Consider the following 7,649-nt stretch of genomic DNA (forward strand, 5'->3'; position numbering starts at 1 on the left):
TGCCTTAATTTAGGTGTTTATATAATTCATTTATTTTGTACATGTAATCGTAACGATAAAGCGCCTTCGTACTATATATACATACATGTCTAGATATCAGTCATCGATCTCTCTTACGAGGGTGTTGGATCGTTACGAGTAACGATACATGTACTCATTTATATGTATTTTTCAGTGAATTCGATTACCAACATTTCAATAAATTTGCAACTTAATGGCAGTTACAAATAAACGAGAGAATAAGTTGTCAATTTGATTTAATTGATGTTTTAACAGGTGACAGGCTGCATGACGTTGAAGTGAGAGCTAGTCTAGACGGTGTATCGTTTCCTGGAATCTGTGGAACCTTCGAGGGACCTGGTCTTACGGGAGAAAGCGTCAATATGTTTTGCCAGGAGAATACAATTGGACGATTTGTCCGTGCTCAAATCGTGATGGGATGGTATCCTGAGTATTTATCCCTGTGTGAAATGGAGATTTATATTTGAAAAATGAACATTCGAAAGTTGAAATGCAAATTGTATTGTGTTTAGATATTGTCTATCAATTTGCCGAAATTTCTTTTAAATTTTACTTTTCTTTTCTTCATATAGGTAAATACCGTTTCTGGTACGCTACTAGTCACTTGGGGAGGTATCGGCTTAATTGTCCATGCTGATGTACTGATACATGTTATATGGTGAACAAAATACCTTTTCTAAATCCTAAATCTTTGAGTTTTTAAGAACCTGAGGTTCCGACTTGTAAGCGACAACGTTGACCTGAAGTAGATTTGGTTAATTTCCTTTAAGGTACCAATCTCAATTGTTTACGGTTTCTAATTCAAAAGGCAACGATGACCTGATGTAGATTTGATCATTCCTTTGATGTTGTAAATCTCTCTATCGGCAACGATGACCTGAGATAAATTTGGTTAACTTTTCATGTTGTAAATCTCTCAGGTTCCAATTCCCCTAGGTGGCAACGTTAACATGATGTAGATGTTGACTGTTTAAGATACAAGTCCCTGAATTGGCAACTTTAACATGAGGTAGTTTTTTGCTTATTAAGGTTTAAAGTCCGCTAAATGGCAACGTTGATATGAAAGATTTTTTTTAGCCTTTAAGGTTCCAAGTCCCTCGGACGGTATATACGTTGACTTTAAGAAGGTTTGTTTATACTTTAAGGTTATAAATTCTGCAGGCGGCAACGTTGACATGATCAAGATGTGGTTATTTTTATGGTTCCATATTTTTAAGGCGGCAACGTTTATTTGGGGTAGATTTTGCCTATCCTCTAAGGTACGTCCTCAAAATACGTGATAAATCACATCATGGATTAATCTAGTAGATATTCTTGACATTACAGTTTTTGGTTTGAGCGTTTCTGATGAATTCAGCAAGTAAAGCAGAATGTACCAAAATTAAAATTGTAAAATACATAAATGGCAGTTTTTAGAAAATGGAGTGTCACCAGACAATAGGAACTACGGTATTCACATGGCATCTTGTTGATTTTTGTAGTTAATGAAAAATAGGGGGAACCGAATCTATGCTAACAATAACGGTAATATTTTTGAAGAAATTAACGAAACATGGAAAAATGTCATCTTTCCTTAAGATATCAGTACTATAATAGTCACATTTGTCCAATATCTTCTAAAATACAATAAGAATATCATAACCATAGTACTCCAGATTTGGTACTGACGCAGTGGTTAAAATCGAATCTATGTTAATTATAACGGTAATTTATGTATTGATAATATTATTGAAGAATAACCGTAACATGGAAAAAGGTCGTTTTTCAATAAGATATCATTACATTGTACAGCAAATCTGACGACTTGCATTAATTGTATTTGAAACTCAAGCTTTACAAAACAAAGATATATTGACTGCTCATCGTAATGTTCTACAAAGAAATTAGCCATTAGATTGGCAAAAATGTTGTCCACAGTGAAACAGAGTCTCCTGAAATACTGTGAAAATTAAAAAAAATATCTAAAGAACTCCTGTGTAGTTCTAAATCTCGAGCTTTTTTTGTAATAAATTTTATCAAAACTTTAAATTTTTCAACCCTGTTTACCACCGTTCTCGAGGTGAAAAACAATAGTCGTCTAAAAACATAATCCACAATGCTTCTCAATATGACAATTGTAACAGACTCTCTATTTTTTTTTTATATTTTGGGATACCATACGTGATGTTTTCCATAAACATGATAAACAGTCCAAACTTTTCTGATTGAGTTCCATTAACATACCCCCCGAACTCGAAATTAAAGAAACAACAGAGATGGCTTCCTCCACCATATTATTAAACACATACCTGGAATTTGACATACAACGTCATTTCAATGCCAGAAGTTATGATAAACGAGACAATTTTAATTTTGAAATTACTAAATACTAAAGTCCCCACCATAATCGCAATATGATATACAATTCCAACTTTTTTGGATTCGAGCGTCACTGATGAGTCTTTTGTAGACGAAACGCGCGTCTGGCGTATATACAAAATTTAGTCCTGGTATCTATGATGAGTTTATCTCATTCGGCATTCAAGATATTTCAGTTGCAATTCTCATTCGGCATTCAAGATATTTCAGTTGCAATTCAGGTTCTTATTGGAAGATACCGATACCTTGTTGATAAATGTTCCGTATCAACTTCACTAATGATGCTTGATGGTCTTGAAGTATAGATTCTAGGTACTGAAGTAATTAATCATCTAAATTACGTCTTAAAGGCCCTAAAGAGGTCTTTTATTTATCTTTGTAAACTATTAACATTTACTAATGTTCTAACAGTTTAGTTCATTATTGTAATATCCTTAATATCCTTAATGCATTGTTCGGTAATTCTGCATCACGCCAATATCTTGTCATGCAATGGTCATGTTGTGTATTCCTGTCTTTCATTTTTGCTTATGCGCTTTGTCTGTATGCCATTTTTTTTCTATCTTGAAAAAATTGTTTGTTTTTACAGTGAATAACGTTATTTCACAATGTTGATTGCTGTACTCCTGTTTTGAAGTTTTTACCTTTTTTGTCTGTTTTGTTTTGTTAACACATTCTTGTCAAAAGAATGGAATTGTGTGCGACTGGCATAGATTAACTTAGCCGTATTTGGCACAACTTTGTGGAATTTTGGATCCTCAATGCTTTTCAACTTTTTACTTGTTTGGCTTTATAAATATTTTGATTTGAGCGTCACTGATGAGTCTTATGTAGACGAAACGCGCGTCTGGCGTACTAAATTATAATCCTGGTACCTTTCATAGCTATTTACACCACTGGGTCGATGCCACTGCTGGTGGACGTTTCGTCCCCGAGGGTATCACCAGGCCAGTAGTCAACACTTCGGTGTTGACATGAATATCAATAATGTAGTCATTTTTATAAATTTCCTGTTGACAAAACTTTATATTTTTCGAAAAACTAAGGATTTTCTTATCCCAGGCATAGATTACCTTAGCCGTATTTGGCACAACTTTGTGGAATTTTGGATCCTCAATGCTCTTCAACTTTTTACTTGTTTGGCTTTATAAATATTTTGATTTGAGCGTCACTGATGAGTCTTATGTAGACGAAACGCGCGCCTGGCGTACTAAATTATAATCCTGGTACCTTTGATAACTATTTACAATCATACAAGTGAGAGATTTAGCTAGCTATAAAACCAGGTTAATCCACCATTTTCTACATCAGGAAAGTCTGTACAAAGTCAGGAACATGACAGTTGTTTTCATTTATTTGATATGTTTTCATCTTAAGACGCATTTAAATTTTGCCTTTTTTTGTCTCTTTATATGTCACATTGATGCACATACACGCACGTTACATCTCCATTAAATACCAGGGCTCTACATAAATTCCACGATCTCTTATCTTAAATAATGTCATTACTGTAGAGTTAAAAAAAATTAATATTAATTGCAAGCATATCTTGTTTTAATTGCCTGAGAGCATCTACAAGATATATTTTCTATGAATTATTCAGACACAATGTTATTCCAAACGTCGCAGTGGTGTAAGAGCATATCAATTTTATAAATGTTAATGGACGACTGCTGTCAAGAGAATCTTATCTTGTAAAAGTTCAAATAAAATGGTATTACAATTCAATTAAATCCAAACTGTCATTTGAACATGCTAAAAGGCATGATTTAATTCTGTGCATTACTTTACAGGTAATACCAGTCAATAAGAATGGTACTTCTTTATTCAAATAAGTGCATTGCTCCATCATTCTCCATTCAGACCATCTTTTATGATTCGTGTGTAAGGGTAGCAGTAGCCAGTAAGTATCGGTCTTGAAGTAAAGAAAACAAAATATATTTTCTACCAAAACAAATGACTGTTGCTGTATGATTTTTTCTGTTGTCTAATCTTCCATTGGTTCTTTGGTTGTTCTGATTATTTTTCTGATACATAGGATCATTCTGAATTATCTATCCCTGTCTTGTGAATTTTAAAGAATAACATTGAAATTATTAATGAAGCATGTTTTACGTTCAGTTTGTTGTTTAGTTAATCAGGATGAATAGGATAGTCGATATATCTATGGCCAGTTTTACACAGGCGCAAGTTCGTGTTCCATTCTCTCTCAATCTCCACGCCAGTTGTTTCTTATGCTGAGAACCAGAGGATTTTGTTTTTTTGCTTCAAGGGAAATTTGTTGTTTATAAAAGATCTTTTGATTACAGTAGATCTTAAGTTCCTTAACAATTTACTGTGACTAAATATGCCTAATTCATTATGATGTCCCTTTTCTAATAGTTTTTAACTCAATGTTGATCTCCTTATATATATTTTCTGTAATTTCAATTTTGCGATTTTTACATCTTTTGATATTACAATTTAAACATAGGAGCTACATCTGATTGATTTCCTTAAAACGGATCCGAATGAGTACCTTCTTCTGTTCTTTTAAATCATTTAAGTGTTGGGTGGACAGCTGTCTCAACGGCAGTCACACCAAATCATAGTATATCACACCGATCGTGTTTGTCACTTCATGATACGTTTAATACATGAATTCCTTAAGGTAATGCAGTCAATGGGAAAATGTTCTTTCTACTATATTTCTTATGGCAGTCAGAATTAATTCCTGTTTTGTTTTCAATCGCACCCACTCTTTTTGTGAGTGCACTTTTATTTATTTCATAAAAGATGCATATGGAAACACTTTTTTTGTTTTCTTATAGCTTGTACAAACTTATCAATTAATCTTCAAAAACAATCAATAGATCGACCAATCTATCAATCTAGTAATCGCTCAATTCATCAATCAATCATTCGGTCAATCGATTAATCAATACAGGAATTTGGGTTTTTTGATTGAGTTAAGCCTTCCAATTGAGATTTTATAGTGGTTCTTTCTATGTTGTGATGTTATACTATTGTTATAGATAAGGGAGAAGGGTTGGTTCCATTAAAACGTTTAATCCAGCTGCAAATGTTTGCACCTGTTTTAAGTCAGGAATCTGATGTACAGTAGTTGTCGTCTGTTTATGTAGTTCATATGTGTTTCTCGTTTCTCGTTTTTATATTGATTAGACCGTTGGTTTTCCCGTTTCAATGGTTATACACTAGTAATTGTTGGGACCCTTTATATATTGCTGTTCGGTGTGAGCCCAAGGCTCCGTGATGATGACCGTACCTTGACCTATAGTGGTTTACTTTCATAAATTGTTACTTGGATGGAGAGTTGTGTCATTGGCACTCATACCACATCGTCCTATATCTAATAACCCGGAAGATTTGGACAAAGTGAATAAGAAATAAAACACATTCAGACATCATATTGTAAGTGCTATAGAGACAATTTGGTAATCCGTTTATCTACCTTTTTATATTTCTGTATGTTTATTTAATTCTATTGTTAAAAAGATGTGTGTCGTAATGGACACAACCTTGATGATATTAAAAGTAGTTAATTCTTTGGACTCTAATCTTTAAAATGTCAAAAATATGAGCACAGCAGTCGTCATTGTTGAATATAAACCTTTAAATGATCGAGTTTATCGCTTCAAACAAAATTAATACATCAACTCCTTCAGGGAATATATAATTGCTTGAAAAGGCCCTTTCTGTTCATAATACGTATAACATTCAGAAACATATCCTGTTTTGTTTTCAATTACACCAACTGAATCTGTAAGTGCAACTTCATTTTTATCATTATATACATATAGAAATGTTTTTTTTTTGTCTTTTTCTAGTATGCCAAACGTGATTAATATATCTAAAAAATCAATTAATGTCTTGACTTATTGTATCAATACGGCTGTAAATGCATTCGTATTTAAGGTTCGTTTTACGATTCCTCTATACTTTATGCCTTTTTTATCTTTAGCCATGGCGTTGTCAGTTTATTTTAGATTTATGAGTTTGACTGTCCCTTTGGTATCTTTCGTCCCTCTTTTATGAAATTATTAAGAAATAAATCGGCGAAAAAAGAAAAAAAATAATGAATCAGACTTCAATTTTTAATACAAAATTGTATGTCAATAACAATTATATGATTACATCAAGTGAAAAATCTAAAATACCAATATTTTAATTTATTTGAAATGATCATATTATAATGAAATAAATGTGATATATATGTAGGACTCTAAAGTGTGATGGTACTATAAAGTGCGATGGTGTCTTACGCTAAAGTGCGATGGTTGTTTGTCTGCTTAAGTACGATGGTATAGCACGCTAAAATGCTATGGAACAATAGGTTAATGTTTAAGGGCTAAAACATGAAAGGACATAGATGTTAAAAACAAGTCTTTTTGCAAAAGCTAGTATACTAAGGTTTAACATATGATGTGATAGGATTTATAATTTACCGGTAGGCTTAATTGTATCTAAATTAAGAGGTTTGACAACGTAATAATTGCTAAAAAAAGATGTCACAAAGTACTATGTTTCCTGTAAATGAGTTTTTAATAATTAGGGCGTATTGGATAATTGGTCTAGCATCCAGTTCACACGGTATATTACTAATGTGAACACCTCCCCTTACAGTCGTAATTTTAAATTGCAAATATAAAATTCGGTCATTGTCGGAATAACATTAAGAAGTATAAATATTTATTTGTACAAGCTTTTATTGAAGTGCTGGAAAACGGTGGTGTTCACCGAGCTTTACCCTTTTTCGTAGCGAGATCACATACATGTTATAATTTCCTACAATGCACACACTCATGTATATAGTCTACAATTTATAATTTACGCTTGCAAACATACTAGTATACATTTTTTTTAACAACGTTCCTTTTCAATAAAAGCGACAATATTTTAACGGGGACCGCAAAGTAAACTGCAACACAAACAATGATATTAATTATGTATTCGTTCGCTTCCAATAAAAGCAAGATACAGGATATTTATGCGAATACTGTTTTGTATCTAAATATTAAAATGGTCGACTTCAGGACACAAGCCCTTTATAAAAATAAAAAAAAATGTTTCAGAAGACAAAGCACGGTTTAATAGGTTTTAATTAATTTAGTCATTGACATTTGGTTTATAAGTTGTTAATCAAATGTTTGTAATTTATCTTCCAGCGTGTTCATTTTTAGTTTGTATAAACGATTGTTAACGTCATAATCCAACTAAGTTTCGTACGTCTATACTTTCGTGGACCATCGCACTTTAGCGTATCGAGGCAT

This window comes from Mytilus galloprovincialis, chromosome 11, assembly GCF_965363235.1.
Source record: "Mytilus galloprovincialis chromosome 11, xbMytGall1.hap1.1, whole genome shotgun sequence".
In the NCBI taxonomy this organism is placed as follows: domain Eukaryota; kingdom Metazoa; phylum Mollusca; class Bivalvia; order Mytilida; family Mytilidae; genus Mytilus; species Mytilus galloprovincialis.